This window comes from Heterodontus francisci, chromosome 7, assembly GCF_036365525.1.
Source record: "Heterodontus francisci isolate sHetFra1 chromosome 7, sHetFra1.hap1, whole genome shotgun sequence".
Taxonomy (NCBI): domain Eukaryota; kingdom Metazoa; phylum Chordata; class Chondrichthyes; order Heterodontiformes; family Heterodontidae; genus Heterodontus; species Heterodontus francisci.
The window spans coordinates 116,094,043-116,115,634 of record NC_090377.1 but is presented as its reverse complement, the minus strand read 5'-3'; positions in this window follow the sequence as shown (position 1 = coordinate 116,115,634).

Sequence of the window (21,592 nt, the reverse complement as noted above, 5' to 3'; positions counted from 1 at the left end):
AGTTGACCCCTTCCCCCCATACAAAAAATGATGCAGAGTTGACCTGTTCCCTCCCCCCAGACATTAATAATGCAGAGTTGACCCCTCCCTCCCCATACAATAAATAATGCAGAGTTGACCCCTTCCCTCACCCCAGACCCTAAATAATGCACAGTTGACACCTTCCCCCCTCCACACACTAAATAATGCAGAGTTGACCCCTCCCTCCCCATACAATAAATAATGCAGAGTTGACACCTTCCCCAGACACTAAATAATGCAGAGTTGACCCCTTCCCCCATACACTAAATAATGTAGAGTTGACACCTTCCCCCAGACACTAAATAATGCAGAGTTGACCCCTTCCCCCCATACAACAAATAATGCAGAGTTGACCCATTCCCTCCCCCCAGACACTAAATAATGCAGAGTTGACCCCTTCCCCCCTCCATACACTAAATAATGCAGAGTTGACCCCTCCCTCTCCATACAATAAATAATGCAGAGTTCACCCCTTCCCTCACCCCAGACACTAAATAATGCAGAGTTGACCCCTTCCCCCCTCCATACACTAAATAATGCAGAGTTGACCCCTCCCTCCCCAGACAATAAATAATGCAGAGTTGACCCCTTCCCTCCTCCCAGACACTAAATAATGCAGAGTTGACGCCCCACCATACACCAAATAATGAAGAGTTGACCCCTTCCCCGAATCCATATAATAAATAATGCAAAGTTGACCCCTTCTCTCCCCCCAAACAATAAATAATTCAGAGTTGATCCCTTCCCCCATACAATAAATAATGCAGAGTTGACCCCTTCCCCCATACAATAAATAATGCAGAGTTGACCCCTTCCCCCATACAATAAATAATGCGGAGTTGACCCCTTCTCTCCCCCCAAACAATAAATAATTCAGAGTTGATCCCTTCCCCCATACACTAAATAATGCAGAGTTGACCCCTTCCCCCATACAATAAATAATGCAGAGTTGACACCTTCCCCCATACAATAAATAATGCAGAGTTGACCCCTTCCCCCATACACTAAATAATGCAGAGTTGACCCCTTCCCCCATGCAATAAATAATGCAGAGTTGACACCTTCCCCCATACAATAAATAATGCAGAGTTGACCCCTTCCCCGAATCCATACAATAAATAATGCAGAGTTGACCCCTTCTCTCCCCCAAACAATAAATAATTCAGAGTTGATCCCTTCCCCCCATACACTAAATAATGCAGAGTTGAACCCTTCCCCCATACATTAAATAATGCAGAGTTGACCCCTTCCCCGAATCCATACAATAATTCATGCAGAGTTGACCCCTTCTCTCCCCCGAAGCAATAAATAATTCAGAGTTGACACCTTCCCCCATACAATAAATAATGCAGAGTTGTCACCTTCCCCCATACACTAAATAATGCAGAGTTGACACCTTCCTACATACACTAAATAATGCAGAGTTGACCCATTCCCTCCCCCCAGACACTAAATAATGCAGAGTTGACCCCTTCCCCCATACACTAAATAATGCAGAGTTGACACCTTCCCCCATACAATAAATAATGCAGAGTTGACACCTTCCCCCATACACTAAATAATGCAGAGTTGACACCTTCCCCCATACACTAAATAATGCAGAGTTGACCCATTCCCTCCCCCCAGACACTAAATAATGCAGAGTTGACCCCTTCCCCCATACACTAAATAATGCAGAGTTGACCCCTTCCCCCCATACAACAAATAATGCCGAGTTGACCCATTCCCTCTCCCCAGATACTAAATAATGCAGAGTTGACCCCTTCCCCCATACAATAAATAATTCAGAGTTGATCCCTTCCCCCCATACACTAAATAATGCAGAGTTGACACTTTCCCACATACAATAAATAATGCAGAGTTGACCCCTTCCCCCATACAATAAATAATGCAGAGTTGACCCCTTCCCTGAATCCATACAATAAATAATGCAGAGTTGACCCCTTCTCTCCCCCCAAACAATAAATAATTCAGAGTTGATCCCTTCCCCCCATACACTAAATAATGCAGAGTTGACCCCTTCCCCCATACTATAAATAATGCAGAGTTGACCCCTTCCCCGAATCCATACAATAATTAATGCAGAGTTGACCCCTTCTCTCCCCCGATGCAATAAATAATTCAGAGTTGACACCTTCCCCCATACAATAAATAATGCAGAGTTGTCACCTTCCCCCATACACTAAATAATGCAGAGTTGACACCTTCCCCCATACACTAAATAATGCAGAGTTGACCCCTTCCCCCAGACACTAAATAATGCAGAGTTGACCCCTTCCCCCATACAATAAATAATGCAGAGTTGACACCTTCCCCCATACAATAAATAATGCAGAGTTGACCCCTTCCCCCATACACTAAATAATGCAGAGTTGACCCCTTCCCCCATGCAATAAATAATGCAGAGTTGACACCTTCCCCCATACAATAAATAATGCAGAGTTGACCCCTTCCCCGAATCCATACAATAAATAATGCAGAGTTGACCCCTTCTCTCCCCCAAACAATAAATAATTCAGAGTTGATCCCTTCCCCCCATACACTAAATAATGCAGAGTTGAACCCTTCCCCCATACATTAAATAATGCAGAGTTGACCCCTTCCCCGAATCCATACAATAATTCATGCAGAGTTGACCCCTTCTCTCCCCCGAAGCAATAAATAATTCAGAGTTGACACCTTCCCCCATACAATAAATAATGCAGAGTTGTCACCTTCCCCCATACACTAAATAATGCAGAGTTGACACCTTCCCCCATACACTAAATAATGCAGAGTTGACCCATTCCCTCCCCCCAGACACTAAATAATGCAGAGTTGACCCCTTCCCCCATACACTAAATAATGCAGAGTTGACACCTTCCCCCATACAATAAATAATGCAGAGTTGACACCTTCCCCCATACACTAAATAATGCAGAGTTGACACCTTCCCCCATACACTAAATAATGCAGAGTTGACCCATTCCCTCCCCCCATACACTAAATAATGCAGAGTTGACCCCTTCCCCCATACACTAAATAATGCAGAGTTGACCCCTTCCCCCCATACAACAAATAATGCCGAGTTGACCCATTCCCTCCCCCCAGACACTAAATAATGCAGAGTTGACCCCTTCCCCCATACAATAAATAATTCAGAGTTGATCCCTTCCCCCCATACACTAAATAATGCAGAGTTGACACTTTCCCACATACAATAAATAATGCAGAGTTGACCCCTTCCCCCATACAATAAATAATGCAGAGTTGACCCCTTCCCTGAATCCATACAATAAATAATGCAGAGTTGACCCCTTCTCTCCCCCCAAACAATAAATAATTCAGAGTTGATCCCTTCCCCCCATACACTAAATAATGCAGAGTTGACCCCTTCCCCCATACTATAAATAATGCAGAGTTGACCCCTTCCCCGAATCCATACAATAATTAATGCAGAGTTGACCCCTTCTCTCCCCCGATGCAATAAATAATTCAGAGTTGACACCTTCCCCCATACAATAAATAATGCAGAGTTGTCACCTTCCCCCATACACTAAATAATGCAGAGTTGACACCTTCCCCCATACACTAAATAATGCAGAGTTGACCCCTTCCCCCAGACACTAAATAATGCAGAGTTGTCACCTTCCCCCAAACACTAAATAATGCAGAGTTGACACCTTCCCCCCATACAATAAATAATGCAGAGTTGACACCTTCCCCCACACACTAAATAATGCAGAGTTGACACCTTCCCCCATACAATAAATAATGCAGAGTTGACCCCTTCCCCCATACACTAAATAATGCAGAGTTGACACCTTCCCCCATACAATAAATAATGCAGAGTTGACCGCTTCCCCCATACACTAAATAATGCAGAGTTGACCCATTCCCTCCCCCCAGACACTAAATAATGCAGAGTTGACCCCTTCCCCCATACAACAAATAATGCAGAGTTGACCCCTTCCCCCCTCCATACACTAAATAATGCAGAGTTGACCCCTCCCTCCCCATACAATAAATAATGCAGTGTTGACACCTTCCCCCATACACTAAATAATGCAGAGTTGACACCTTCCCCCATACAATAAATAATGCAGAGTTGACCCCTTCCCCAAACACTAAATAATGCAGAGTTGACCCATTCCCTCCCCCCAGACACTAAATAATGCAGAGTTGACCCCTTCCCCCATACACTAAATAATGCAGAGTTGACCCCTTCCCCCCCATACAACAAATAATGCAGAGTTGACCCATTCCCTCCCCCCAGACACTAAATAATGCAAAGTTGACCCCTTCCCCCCTCCATACACTAAATAATGCAGAGTTGACCCCTCCCTCCCCAGACAATAAATAATGCAGAGTTGACCCCTTCCCCCATACACTAAATAATGCAGAGTTGACACCTTCCCCCATACAATAAATAATGCAGAGTTGACCCCTTCCCCCAGTCACTAAATAATGCAGAGTTGACACCTTCCCCCATACACTAAATAATGCAGAGTTGACACCGTCCCCCATACAATAAATAATGCAGAGTTGACCCCTTCCCCCCATACAAAAAATGATGCAGAGTTGACCCATTCCCTCCCCCCAGACATTAATAATGCAGAGTTGACCCCTCCCTCCCCATACAATAAATAATGCAGAGTTGACCCCTTCCCTCACCCCAGACCCTAAATAATGCACAGTTGACACCTTCCCCCCTCCACACACTAAATAATGCAGAGTTGACCCCTCCCTCCCCATACAATAAATAATGCAGAGTTGACACCTTCCCCAGACACTAAATAATGCAGAGTTGACCCCTTCCCCCATACACTAAATAATGTAGAGTTGACACCTTCCCCCAGACACTAAATAATTCAGAGTTGATCCCTTCCCCCCATACACTAAATAATGCAGAGTTGACCCCTTCCCTGAATCCATACAATAAATAATGCAGAGTTGACCCATTCCCTCCCCCCAAACAATAAATAATGCAGAGTTGACCCCTTCCCCCCTCCATACACTAAATAATGCAGAGTTGACCCCTCCCTCCCCATACAATAAATAATGCAGAGTTCACCCCTTCCCTCACCCCAGACACTAAATAATGCAGAGTTGACCCCTTCCCCCCTCCATACACTAAATAATGCAGAGTTGACCCCTCCCTCCCCAGACAATAAATAATGCAGAGTTGACCCCTTCCCTCCTCCCAGACACTAAATAATGCAGAGTTGACGCCCCACCATACACCAAATAATGAAGAGTTGACCCCTTCCCCGAATCCATATAATAAATAATGCAAAGTTGACCCCTTCTCTCCCCCCAAACAATAAATAATTCAGAGTTGATCCCTTCCCCCATACAATAAATAATGCAGAGTTGACCCCTTCCCCCATACAATAAATAATGCAGAGTTGACCCCTTCCCCCATACAATAAATAATGCGGAGTTGACCCCTTCTCTCCCCCCAAACAATAAATAATTCAGAGTTGATCCCTTCCCCCATACACTAAATAATGCAGAGTTGACCCCTTCCCCCATACAATAAATAATGCAGAGTTGACACCTTCCCCCATACAATAAATAATGCAGAGTTGACCCCTTCCCCCATACACTAAATAATGCAGAGTTGACCCCTTCCCCCATGCAATAAATAATGCAGAGTTGACACCTTCCCCCATACAATAAATAATGCAGAGTTGACCCCTTCCCCGAATCCATACAATAAATAATGCAGAGTTGACCCCTTCTCTCCCCAAACAATAAATAATTCAGAGTTGATCCCTTCCCCCCATACACTAAATAATGCAGAGTTGAACCCTTCCCCCATACATTAAATAATGCAGAGTTGACCCCTTCCCCGAATCCATACAATAATTCATGCAGAGTTGACCCCTTCTCTCCCCCGAAGCAATAAATAATTCAGAGTTGACACCTTCCCCCATACAATAAATAATGCAGAGTTGTCACCTTCCCCCATACACTAAATAATGCAGAGTTGACACCTTCCCCCATACACTAAATAATGCAGAGTTGACCCCTTCCCCCATACACTAAATAATGCAGAGTTGTCACCTTCCCCCATACACTAAATAATGCAGAGTTGACACCTTCCCCCATACAATAAATAATGCAGAGTTGACACCTTCCCCCATACACTAAATAATGCAGAGTTGACACCTTCCCCCATACACTAAATAATGCAGAGTTGACCCATTCCCTCCCCCCAGACACTAAATAATGCAGAGTTGACCCCTTCCCCCATACACTAAATAATGCAGAGTTGACCCCTTCCCCCCATACAACAAATAATGCCGAGTTGACCCATTCCCTCCCCCCAGACACTAAATAATGCAGAGTTGACCCCTTCCCCCATACAATAAATAATTCAGAGTTGATCCCTTCCCCCCATACACTAAATAATGCAGAGTTGACACTTTCCCACATACAATAAATAATGCAGAGTTGACCCCTTCCCCCATACAATAAATAATGCAGAGTTGACCCCTTCCCTGAATCCATACAATAAATAATGCAGAGTTGACCCCTTCTCTCCCCCCAAACAATAAATAATTCAGAGTTGATCCCTTCCCCCCATACACTAAATAATGCAGAGTTGACCCCTTCCCCCATACTATAAATAATGCAGAGTTGACCCCTTCCCCGAATCCATACAATAATTAATGCAGAGTTGACCCCTTCTCTCCCCCGATGCAATAAATAATTCAGAGTTGACACCTTCCCCCATACAATAAATAATGCAGAGTTGTCACCTTCCCCCATACACTAAATAATGCAGAGTTGACACCTTCCCCCATACACTAAATAATGCAGAGTTGACCCCTTCCCCCAGACACTAAATAATGCAGAGTTGTCACCTTCCCCCAAACACTAAATAATGCAGAGTTGACACCTTCCCCCCATACAATAAATAATGCAGAGTTGACACCTTCCCCCACACACTAAATAATGCAGAGTTGACACCTTCCCCCATACAATAAATAATGCAGAGTTGACCCCTTCCCCCATACACTAAATAATGCAGAGTTGACACCTTCCCCCATACAATAAATAATGCAGAGTTGACCGCTTCCCCCATACACTAAATAATGCAGAGTTGACCCATTCCCTCCCCCCAGACACTAAATAATGCAGAGTTGACCCCTTCCCCCATACAACAAATAATGCAGAGTTGACCCCTTCCCCCGTCCATACACTAAATAATGCAGAGTTGACCCCTCCCTCCCCATACAATAAATAATGCAGAGTTGACCGCTTCCCCCATACACTAAATAATGCAGAGTTGACACCTTCCCCCATACACTAAATAATGCAGAGTTGACACCTTCCCCCAGACACTAAATAATGCAGAGTTGTCCCCTTCCCCCATACACTAAATAATGCAGAGTTGACACCTTCCCCCAGACACTAAATAATGTAGAGTTGACCCCTTCCCCCATACACTAAATAATGCAGAGTTGGCCCATTCCCTCCCCCCAGACACTAAATAATGCAGAGTTGACCCCTTCCCCCCTCCATGCACTCAATAATGCAGAGTTGACCCCTCCCTCCCCATACAATAAATAATGCAGAGTTGACACCTTCCCCCAGACACTAAATAATTCAGAGTTGACCCCTCCCTCCCCATACAACAAATAATGCAGAGTTGACCCCTTCCCACATACAATAAATAATGCAGAGTTGACCCCTTCCCCGAATCCATACAATAAATAATGCAGAGTTGACACCTTCCCCCATACACTAAATAATGCAGAGTTGACCCCTTCCCCCACACAATAAATAATGCAGAGTTGACACCTTCCCCCATACACTAAATAATGCAGAGTTGACACCTTCCCCCATACAATAAATAATGCAGAGTTGACCCCTTCCCCCATACACTACATAATGCAGAGTTGACCCATTCCCTCCCCCCAGACACTAAATAATGCAGAGTTGACCCCTTCCCCCCATACAACAAATAATGTAGAGTTGACCCCTCCCTCCCCATACAATAAATAATGCAGAGTTGACCCCTTCCCCCATACACTAAATAATGCAGAGTTCACCCCTTCCCTCACCCCAGACACTAAATAATGCAGAGTTGACCCCTTCCCCCCTCCATACACTAAATAATGCAGAGTTGACCCCTCCCTCCCCAGACAATAAATAATGCAGAGTTGACCCCTTCCCTCCTCCCAGACACTAAATAATGCAGAGTTGACGCCCCACCATACACCAAATAATGAAGAGTTGACCCCTTCCCCGAATCCATATAATAAATAATGCAAAGTTGACCCCTTCTCTCCCCCCAAACAATAAATAATTCAGAGTTGATCCCTTCCCCCATACAATAAATAATGCAGAGTTGACCCCTTCCCCCATACAATAAATAATGCAGAGTTGACCCCTTCCCCCATACAATAAATAATGCGGAGTTGACCCCTTCTCTCCCCCCAAACAATAAATAATTCAGAGTTGATCCCTTCCCCCATACACTAAATAATGCAGAGTTGACCCCTTCCCCCATACAATAAATAATGCAGAGTTGACACCTTCCCCCATACAATAAATAATGCAGAGTTGACCCCTTCCCCCATACACTAAATAATGCAGAGTTGACCCCTTCCCCCATGCAATAAATAATGCAGAGTTGACACCTTCCCCCATACAATAAATAATGCAGAGTTGACCCCTTCCCCGAATCCATACAATAAATAATGCAGAGTTGACCCCTTCTCTCCCCCAAACAATAAATAATTCAGAGTTGATCCCTTCCCCCCATACACTAAATAATGCAGAGTTGAACCCTTCCCCCATACATTAAATAATGCAGAGTTGACCCCTTCCCCGAATCCATACAATAATTCATGCAGAGTTGACCCCTTCTCTCCCCCGAAGCAATAAATAATTCAGAGTTGACACCTTCCCCCATACAATAAATAATGCAGAGTTGTCACCTTCCCCCATACACTAAATAATGCAGAGTTGACACCTTCCCCCATACACTAAATAATGCAGAGTTGACCCCTTCCCCCATACACTAAATAATGCAGAGTTGTCACCTTCCCCCATACACTAAATAATGCAGAGTTGACACCTTCCCCCATACAATAAATAATGCAGAGTTGACACCTTCCCCCATACACTAAATAATGCAGAGTTGACACCTTCCCCCATACACTAAATAATGCAGAGTTGACCCATTCCCTCCCCCCAGACACTAAATAATGCAGAGTTGACCCCTTCCCCCATACACTAAATAATGCAGAGTTGACCCCTTCCCCCCATACAACAAATAATGCCGAGTTGACCCATTCCCTCCCCCCAGACACTAAATAATGCAGAGTTGACCCCTTCCCCCATACAATAAATAATTCAGAGTTGATCCCTTCCCCCCATACACTAAATAATGCAGAGTTGACACTTTCCCACATACAATAAATAATGCAGAGTTGACCCCTTCCCCCATACAATAAATAATGCAGAGTTGACCCCTTCCCTGAATCCATACAATAAATAATGCAGAGTTGACCCCTTCTCTCCCCCCAAACAATAAATAATTCAGAGTTGATCCCTTCCCCCCATACACTAAATAATGCAGAGTTGACCCCTTCCCCCATACTATAAATAATGCAGAGTTGACCCCTTCCCCGAATCCATACAATAATTAATGCAGAGTTGACCCCTTCTCTCCCCCGATGCAATAAATAATTCAGAGTTGACACCTTCCCCCATACAATAAATAATGCAGAGTTGTCACCTTCCCCCATACACTAAATAATGCAGAGTTGACACCTTCCCCCATACACTAAATAATGCAGAGTTGACCCCTTCCCCCAGACACTAAATAATGCAGAGTTGTCACCTTCCCCCAAACACTAAATAATGCAGAGTTGACACCTTCCCCCCATACAATAAATAATGCAGAGTTGACACCTTCCCCCACACACTAAATAATGCAGAGTTGACACCTTCCCCCATACAATAAATAATGCAGAGTTGACCCCTTCCCCCATACACTAAATAATGCAGAGTTGACACCTTCCCCCATACAATAAATAATGCAGAGTTGACCGCTTCCCCCATACACTAAATAATGCAGAGTTGACCCATTCCCTCCCCCCAGACACTAAATAATGCAGAGTTGACCCCTTCCCCCATACAACAAATAATGCAGAGTTGACCCCTTCCCCCGTCCATACACTAAATAATGCAGAGTTGACCCCTCCCTCCCCATACAATAAATAATGCAGAGTTGACCGCTTCCCCCATACACTAAATAATGCAGAGTTGACACCTTCCCCCATACACTAAATAATGCAGAGTTGACACCTTCCCCCAGACACTAAATAATGCAGAGTTGTCCCCTTCCCCCATACACTAAATAATGCAGAGTTGACACCGTCCCCCAGACACTAAATAATGTAGAGTTGACCCCTTCCCCCATACACTAAATAATGCAGAGTTGGCCCATTCCCTCCCCCCAGACACTAAATAATGCAGAGTTGACCCCTTCCCCCCTCCATGCACTAAATAATGCAGAGTTGACCCCTCCCTCCCCATACAATAAATAATGCAGAGTTGACACCTTCCCCCAGACACTAAATAATTCAGAGTTGACCCCTCCCTCCCCATACAACAAATAATGCAGAGTTGACCCCTTCCCACATACAATAAATAATGCAGAGTTGACCCCTTCCCCGAATCCATACAATAAATAATGCAGAGTTGACACCTTCCCCCATACACTAAATAATGCAGAGTTGACCCCTTCCCCCACACAATAAATAATGCAGAGTTGACACCTTCCCCCATACACTAAATAATGCAGAGTTGACACCTTCCCCCATACAATAAATAATGCAGAGTTGACCCCTTCCCCCATACACTACATAATGCAGAGTTGACCCATTCCCTCCCCCCAGACACTAAATAATGCAGAGTTGACCCCTTCCCCCCATACAACAAATAATGTAGAGTTGACCCCTCCCTCCCCATACAATAAATAATGCAGAGTTGACCCCTTCCCCCATACACTAAATAATGCAGAGTTGACACCTTCCCCCATACAATAAATAATGCAGAGTTGACCCCTTCCCCCAGACAATAAATAATGCAGAGTTGACCCATTCCCTCCCCCCAGACACTAAATAATGCAGAGTTGACACCTTCCCCCATACAATAAATAATGCAGAGTTGACACCTTCCCCCAGACACTAAATAATGCAGAGTTGACCCATTCCCTCCCCCCAGACACTAAATAATGCAGAGTTGACCCCTCCCTCCCCATACAATAAATAATGCAGAGTTGACCCCTCCCTCCCCATACAATAAATAATGTAGAGTTGACACCTTCCCCCAGACACTAAATAATGCAGAGTTGACCCCTTCCCCCCTCCAGACACTAAATAATGCAGAGTTGACCCCTTCCCCCCTCCATACACTAAATAATGCAGAGTTGACCCCTCCCTCCCCATACAATAAATAATGCAGAGTTCACCCCTTCCCTCACCCCAGACACTAAATAATGCAGAGTTGACACCTTCCCCCCATACAACAAATAATGCAGAGTTGACCCATTCCCTCCCCCCAGACACTAAATAATGCAGAGTTGACCCCTTCCCCCCTCCATACACTAAATAATGCAGAGTTGACCCCTCCCTCCCCATACACTAAATAATGCAGAGTTGACCCCTCCCTCCCCATACAATAAATAATGCAGAGTTGACCCCTTCCCCCATACACTAAATAATGCAGAGTTGACACCTTCCCCCATACACTAAATAATGCAGAGTTGACACCTTCCCCCAGACACTAAATAATGCAGAGTTGACCCCTTCCCCCATACACTAAATAATGCAGAGTTGACACCTTCCCCCAGACACTAAATAATGCAGAGTTGACCCCTTCCCCCATACACTAAATAATGCAGAGTTGGCCCATTCCCTCCCCCCAGACACTAAATAATGCAGAGTTGACCCCTTCCCCCCTCCATACACTAAATAATGCAGAGTTGACCCCTCTCTCCCCATACAATAAATAATGCAGAGTTGACACCTTCCCCCAGACACTAAATAATTCAGAGTTGACCCCTCCCTCCCCATACAACAAATAATGCAGAGTTGACACCTTCCCCCATACAATAAATAATGCAGAGTTGACCCCTTCCCCCATACACTAAATAATGCAGAGTTGACACCTTCCCCCATACAATAAATAATGCAGAGTTGACCGCTTCCCCCATACACTAAATAATGCAGAGTTGACCCATTCCCTCCCCCCAGACACTAAATAATGCAGAGTTGACCCCTTCCCCCCATACAACAAATAATGCAGAGTTGACCCCTTCCCCCCTCCATACACTAAATAATGCAGAGTTGACCCCTCCCTCCCCATACACTAAATAATGCAGAGTTGACCCCTCCCTCCCCATACAATAAATAATGCAGAGTTGACCCCTTCCCCTATACACTAAATAATGCAGAGTTGACCCCTTCCCCCATACACTAAATAATGCAGAGTTGACCCCTCCCTCCCCATACAATAAATAATGCAGAGTTGACCCCTTCCCCTATACACTAAATAATGCAGAGTTGACACCTTCCCCCATACACTAAATAATGCAGAGTTGACACCTTCCCCCATGCAATAAATAATGCAGAGTTGACCGCTTCCCACATACACTAAATAATGCAGAGTTGACCCATAACCTCCCCCCAGACACTAAATAATGCAGAGTTGACCCCTTCCCCCCATACAACAAATAATGCAGAGTTGACCCCTTCCCCCCTCCATACACTAAATAATGCAGAGTTGACCCCTCCCTCCCCATACACTAAATAATGCAGAGTTGACCCCTCCCTCCCCAAACAATAAATAATGCAGAGTTGACCCCTTCCCCTATACACTAAATAATGCAGAGTTGACCCCTTCCCCCATACACTAAATAATGCAGAGTTGACCCCTCCCTCCCCATACAATAAATAATGCAGAGTTGACCCCTTCCCCTATACACTAAATAATGCAGAGTTGACACCTTCCCCCATACACTAAATAATGCAGAGTTGACACCTTCCCCCATACAATAAATAATGCAGAGTTGACCCTTTCCCCCATACACTAAATAATGCAGAGTTGACACCTTCCCCCACACAATAAATAATGCAGAGTTGACCCTTTCCCCCATACACTAAATAATGCAGAGTTGACACCTTCCCCCATACAATAAATAATGCAGAGTTGACCCCTTCCCCCATACACTAAATAATGCAGAGTTGACCCCTTCCCCCATACACTAAATAATGCAGAGTTGACACCTTCCCCCATACAATAAATAATGCAGAGTTGACACCTTTCCCCATACAATAAATAATGCAGAGTTGACCCCTTCCCCCATACACTAAATAATGCAGAGTTGACACCTTCCCCCATACAACAAATAATGCAGAGTTGACCCCTTCCCCCCTCCATACACTAAATAATGCAGAGTTGACCCCTCCCTCCCCATACACTAAATAATGCAGAGTTGACCCCTCCCTCCCTATACAATAAATAATGCAGAGTTGACCCCTTCCCCTATACACTAAATAATGCAGAGTTGTCACCTTCCCCCAAACACTAAATAATGCAGAGTTGACACATTCCCCCACACATTAAATAATGCAGAGTTGACCCTTTCCCCCATACACTAAATAATGCAGAGTTGACCCCTTCCCCCATACACTAAATAATGCAGAGTTGACACCTTCCCCCATACAACAAATAATGCAGAGTTGACCCCTTCCCCCCTCCATACACTAAATAATGCAGAGTTGACCCCTCCCTCCCCATACACTAAATAATGCAGAGTTGACCCCTCCCTCCCTATACAATAAATAATGCAGAGTTGACCCCTTCCCCTATACACTAAATAATGCAGAGTTGTCACCTTCCCCCAAACACTAAATAATGCAGAGTTGACACCTTCCCCCCATACAATAAATAATGCAGAGTTGACACCTTCCCCCACACACTAAATAATGCAGAGTTGACACCTTCCCCCATACAATAAATAATGCAGAGTTGACCCCTTCCCCCATACACTAAATAATGCAGAGTTGACACCTTCCCCCATACAATAAATAATGCAGAGTTGACCGCTTCCCCCATACACTAAATAATGCAGAGTTGACCCATTACCTCCCCGCAGACACTAAATAATGCAGAGTTGACCCCTTCCCCCCATACAACAAATAATGCAGAGTTGACCCCTTCCCCCCTCCATACACTAAATAATGCAGAGTTGACCCCTCCCTCCCCATACACTAAATAATGCAGAGTTGACCCCTCCCTCCCCATACAATAAATAATGCAGAGTTGACCCCTTCCCCTATACACTAAATAATGCAGAGTTGACCCCTTCCCCCATACACTAAATAATGCAGAGTTGACCCCTCCCTCCCCATACAATAAATAATGCAGAGTTGACCCCTTCCCCTATACACTAAATAATGCAGAGTTGACACCTTCCCCCATACACTAAATAATGCAGAGTTGACACCTTCCCCCATACAATAAATAATGCAGAGTTGACCCTTTCCCCCATACACTAAATAATGCAGAGTTGACACCTTCCCCCACACAATAAATAATGCAGAGTTGACCCTTTCCCCCATACACTAAATAATGCAGAGTTGACACCTTCCCCCATACAATAAATAATGCAGAGTTGACCCCTTCCCCCATACACTAAATAATGCAGAGTTGACACCTTCCCCCATACACTAAATAATGCAGAGTTGACACCTTCCCCCATACAATAAATAATGCAGAGTTGACCGCTTCCCCCATACACTAAATAATGCAGAGTTGACACCTTCCCCCATACAATAAATAATGCAGAGTTGACCCATTCCCTCCCCCCAGACACTAAATAATGCAGAGTTGACCCCTTCCCCCATACAATAAATAATGCAGAGTTGACCCATTCCCTCCCCCCAGACACTAAATAATGCAGAGTTGACCCCTTCCCCCCATACAACAAATAATGCCGAGTTGACCCATTCCCTCCCCCCAGACACTAAATAATGCAGAGTTGACCCCTTCCCCCATACTATAAATAATTCAGAGTTGATCCCTTCCCCCCATACACTAAATAATGCAGAGTTGACACTTTCCCACATACAATAAATAATGCAGAGTTGACCCCTTGCCCCATACAATAAATAATGCAGAGTTGACCCCTTCCCTGAATCCATACAATAAATAATGCAGAGTTGACCCCTTCTCTCCCCCCAAACAATAAATAATTCAGAGTTGATCCCTTCCCCCCATACACTAAATAATGCAGAGTTGACCCCTTCCCCCATACTATAAATAATGCAGAGTTGACCCCTTCCCCGAATCCATACAATAATTAATGCAGAGTTGACCCCTTCTCTCCCCCGATGCAATAAATAATTCAGAGTTGACACCTTCCCCCATACAATAAATAATGCAGAGTTGTCACCTTCCCCCATACACTAAATAAAGCAGAGTTGACACCTTCCCCCATACACTAAATAATGCAGAGTTGACCCCTTCCCCCATACACGAAATAATGCAGAGTTGTCACCTTCCCCCAAACACTAAATAATGCAGAGTTGACACCTTCCCCCACACACTAAATAATGCAGAGTTGACACCTTCCCCCATACAATAAATAATGCAGAGTTGACCCCTTCCCCCATACACTAAATAATGCAGAGTTGACACCTTCCCCCATACAATAAATAATGCAGAGTTGACCGCTTCCCCCATACACTAAATAATGCAGAGTTGACCCATTCCCTCCCCCCAGATACTAAATAATGCAGAGTTGACCCCTTCCCCCCATACATCAAATAATGCAGAGTTGACCCCTTCCCCCCTCCATACACTAAATAATGCAGAGTTGACCCCTCCCTCCCCATACAATAAATAATGCAGAGTTGACCCCTTCCCCCATACACTAAATAATGCAGAGTTGACACCTTCCCCCATACACTAAATAATGCAGAGTTGACACCTTCCCCCAGACACTAAATAATGCAGAGTTGACCCCTTCCCCCATACACTAAATAATGCAGAGTTGACACCTTCCCCCAGACACTAAATAATGCAGAGTTGACCCCTTCCCCCATACACTAAATAATGCAGAGTTGGTCCATTCCCTCCCCCCAGACACTAAATAATGCAGAGTTGACCCCTTCCCCCCTCCATACACTAAATAATGCAGAGTTGACCCCTCTCTCCACATACAATAAATAATGCAGAGTTGACACCTTCCCCCAGACACTAAATAATTCAGAGTTGACCCCTCCCTCCCCATACAACAAATAATGCAGAGTTGACACCTTCCCCCATACAATAAATAATGCAGAGTTGACCCCTTCCCCCATACACTAAATAATGCAGAGTTGACACCTTCCCCCATACAATAAATAATGCAGAGTTGACCGCTTCCCCCATACACTAAATAATGCAGAGTTGACCCATTCCCTCCCCCCAGACACTAAATAATGCAGAGTTGACCCCTTCCCCCCATACAACAAATAATGCAGAGTTGACCCCTTCCCCCCTCCATACACTAAATAATGCAGAGTTGACCCCTCCCTCCCCATACACTAAATAATGCAGAGTTGACCCCTCCCTCCCCATACAATAAATAATGCAGAGTTGACCCCTTCCCCTATACACTAAATAATGCAGAGTTGACCCCTTCCCCCATACACTAAATAATGCAGAGTTGACCCCTCCCTCCCCATACAATAAATAATGCAGAGTTGACCCCTTCCCCTATACACTAAATAATGCAGAGTTGACACCTTCCCCCATACACTAAATAATGCAGAGTTGACACCTTCCCCCATACAATAAATAATGCAGAGTTGACCCTTTCCCCCATACACTAAATAATGCAGAGTTGACACCTTCCCCCACGCAATAAAAAATGCAGAGTTGACCCTTTCCCCCATAAACTAAATAATGCAGAGTTGACACCTTCCCCCATACAATAAATAATGCAGAGTTGACCCCTTCCCCCCATACAACAAATAATGCCGAGTTGACCCATTCCCTCTCCCCAGACACTAAATAATGCAGAGTTGACCCCTTCCCCCATACAATAAATAATTCAGAGTTGAGCCCTTCCCCCCATACACTAAATAATGCAGAGTTGACACTTTCCCACATACAATAAATAATGCAGAGTTGACCCCTTCCCTGAATCCATACAATAAATAATGCAGAGTTGACCCCTTCTCTCCCCCCAAACAATAAATAATTCAGAGTTGATCCCTTCCCCCCATACACTAAATAATGCAGAGTTGACCCCTTCCCCCATACTATAAATAATGCAGAGTTGACCACTTCCCCGAATCCATACAATAATTAATGCAGAGTTGACCCCTTCTCTCCCCCGATGCAATAAATAATTCAGAGTTGACACCTTCCCCCATACAATAAATAATGCAGAGTTGTCACCTTCCCCCATACACTAAATAAAGCAGAGTTGACACCTTCCCCCATACACTAAATAATGCAGAGTTGACCCCTTCCCCCATACACGAAATAATGCAGAGTTGTCACCTTCCCCCAAACACTAAATAATGCAGAGTTGACACCTTCCCCCCATACAATAAATAATGCAGAGTTGACACCTTCCCCCACACACTAAATAATGCAGAGTTGACACCTTCCCCCATACAATAAATAATGCAGAGTTGACCCCTTCCCCCATACACTAAATAATGCAGAGTTGACACCTTCCCCCATACAATAAATAATGCAGAGTTGACCGCTTCCCCCATACACTAAATAATGCAGAGTTGACCCATTCCCTCCCCCCAGACACTAAATAATGCAGAGTTGACCCCTTCCCCCCATACAACAAATAATGCAGAGTTGACCCCTTCCCCCCTCCATACACTAAATAATGCAGAGTTGACCCCTCCCTCCCCATACAATAAATAATGCAGAGTTGACCCCTTCCCCCATACACTAAATAATGCAGAGTTGACACCTTCCCCTATACACTAAATAATGCAGAGTTGACACCTTCCCCCAGACACTAAATAATGCAGAGTTGACCCCTTCCCCCATACACTAAATAATGCAGAGTTGACACCTTCCCCCAGACACTAAATAATGCAGAGTTGACCCCTTCCCCCATACACTAAATAATGCAGAGTTGGCCCATTCCCTCCCCCCAGACACTAAGTAATGCAGAGTTGACCCCTTCCCCCCTCCATACACTAAATAATGCAGAGTTGACCCCTCTCTCCCCATACAATAAATAATGCAGAGTTGACACCTTCCCCCAGACACTAAATAATTCAGAGTTGACCCCTCCCTCCCCATACAACAAATAATGCAGAGTTGACACCTTCCCCCATACAATAAATAATGCAGAGTTGACCCCTTCCCCCATACACTAAATAATGCAGAGTTGACACCTTCCCCCATACAATAAATAATGCAGAGTTGACCGCTTCCCCCATACACTAAATAATGCAGAGTTGACCCATTCCCTCCCCCCAGACACTAAATAATGCAGAGTTGACCCCTTCCCCCCATACAACAAATAATGCAGAGTTGACCCCTTCCCCCCTCCATACACTAAATAATGCAGAGTTGACCCCTCCCTCCCCATACACTAAATAATGCAGAGTTGACCCCTCCCTCCCCATACAATAAATAATGCAGAGTTGACCCCTTCCCCTATTCACTAAATAATGCAGAGTTGACCCCTTCCCCCATACACTAAATAATGCAGAGTTGACCCCTCCCTCCCCATACAATAAATAATGCAGAGTTGACCCCTTCCCCTATACACTAAATAATGCAGAGTTGACACCTTGCCCCATACACTAAATAATGCAGAGTTGACACCTTCCCCCATACAATAAATAATGCAGAGTTGACCCTTCCCCCATACACTAAATAATGCAGAGTTGACACCTTCCCCCACACAATAAATAATGCAGAGTTGACCCTTTCCCCCATACACTAAATAATGCAGAGTTGACACCTTCCCCCATACAATAAATAATGCAGAGTTGACCCCTTCCCCCATACACTAAATAATGCAGAGTTGACCCCTTCCCCCATACACTAAATAATGCAGAGTTGACACCTTCCCCCATACAATAAATAATGCAGAGTTGACCGCTTCCCCCATACACTAAATAATGCAGAGTTGACCCATTCCCTCCCCCCAGACACTAAATAATGAAGAGTTGACCCCTTCCCCCCATACAACAAATAATGCAGAGTTGACCCCTTCCCCCCTCCATACACTAAATAATGCAGAGTTGACCCCTCCCTCCCCATACACTAAATAATGCAGAGTTGACCCCTCCCTCCCCATACAATAAATAATGCAGAGTTGACCCCTTCCCCTATACACTAAATAATGCAGAGTTGACCCCTTCCCCCATACACTAAATAATGCAGAGTTGACCCCTCCCTCCCCATACAATAAATAATGCAGAGTTGACCCCTTCCCCTATACACTAAATAATGCAGAGTTGACACCTTCCCCCATACACTAAATAATGCAGAGTTGACACCTTCCCCCATACAATAAATAATGCAGAGTTGACCCTTTCCCCCATACACTAAATAATGCAGAGTTGACACCTTCCCCCACACAATAAATAATGCAGAGTTGACCCTTTCCCCATACTCTAAATAATGCAGAGTTGACACCTTCCCCCATACAATAAATAATGCAGAGTTGACCCATTCCCTCCCCCCAGACACTAAATAATGCAGAGTTGACCCCTTCCCCCATACAATAAATAATGCAGAGTTGACCCATTCCCTCCCCCCAGACACTAAATAATGCAGAGTTGACCCCTTCCCCCCATACAACAAATAATGCCGAGTTGACCCATTCCCTCCCCCCAGACACTAAATAATGCAGAGTTGACCCCTTCCCCCATACAATAAATAATTCAGAGTTGATCCCTTCCCCCCATACACTAAATAATGCAGAGTTGACACTTTCCCACATACAATAAATAATGCAGAGTTGACCCCTTCCCCCATACAATAAATAATGCAGAGTTGACCCCTTCCCTGAATCCATACAATAAATAATGCAGAGTTGACCCCTTCTCTCCCCCCAAACAATAAATAATTCAGAATTGATCCCTTCCCCCATACACTAAATAATGCAGAGTTGACCCCTTCCCCCATACTATAAATAATGCAGAGTTGACCCCATCCCCGAATCCATACAATAATTAATGCAGAGTTGACCCCTTCTCTCCCCCGATGCAATAAATAATTCAGAGTTGACACCTTCCCCCATACAATAAATAATGCAGAGTTGTCACCTTCCCCCATACACTAAATAATGCAGAGTTGACACCTTCCCCCATACACTAAATAATGCAGAGTTGACCCCTTCCCCCATACACTAAATAATGCAGAGTTGTCACCTTCCCCCATACACTAAATAATGCAGAGTTGACCCATTCCCTCCCCCCAGACACTAAATAATGCAGAGTTGACCCCTTCCCCCCATACAACAAATAATGCAGAGTTGACCCCTTCCCCCCTCCATACACTAAATAATGCAGAGTTGACCCCTCCCTCCCCATACAATAAATAATGCAGAGTTGACCCCTTCCCCCATACACTAAATAATGCAGAGTTGACACCTTCCCCCATACACTAAATAATGCAGAGTTGACCCCTTCCCCCATACAATAAATAATGCAGAGTTGACCCATTCCCTCCCCCCAGACACTAAATAATGAAGAGTTGACCCCTTCCCCCCATACAACAAATAATGCAGAGTTGACCCCTTCCCCCCTCCATACACTAAATAATGCAGAGTTGACCCCTCCCTCCCCATACACTAAATAATGCAGAGTTGACCCCTCCCTCCCCATACAATAAATAATGCAGAGTTGACCCCTTCCCCTATACACTAAATAATGCAGAGTTGACCCCTTCCCCCATACACTAAATAATGCAGAGTTGACCCCTCCCTCCCCATACAATAAATAATGCAGAGTTGACCCCTTCCCCTATACACTAAATAATGCAGAGTTGACACCTTCCCCCATACACTAAATAATGCAGAGTTGACACCTTCCCCCATACAATAAATAATGCAGAGTTGACCCTTTCCCCCATACACTAAATAATGCAGAGTTGACACCTTCCCCCACACAATAAATAATGCAGAGTTGACCCTTTCCCCATACTCTAAATAATGCAGAGTTGACACCTTCCCCCATACAATAAATAATGCAGAGTTGACCCATTCCCTCCCCCCAGACACTAAATAATGCAGAGTTGACCCCTTCCCCCATACAATAAATAATGCAGAGTTGACCCATTCCCTCCCCCCAGACACTAAATAATGCAGAGTTGACCCCTTCCCCCCATACAACAAATAATGCCGAGTTGACCCATTCCCTCCCCCCAGACACTAAATAATGCAGAGTTGACCCCTTCCCCCATACAATAAATAATTCAGAGTTGATCCCTTCCCCCCATACACTAAATAATGCAGAGTTGACACTTTCCCACATACAATAAATAATGCAGAGTTGACCCCTTCCCCCATACAATAAATAAT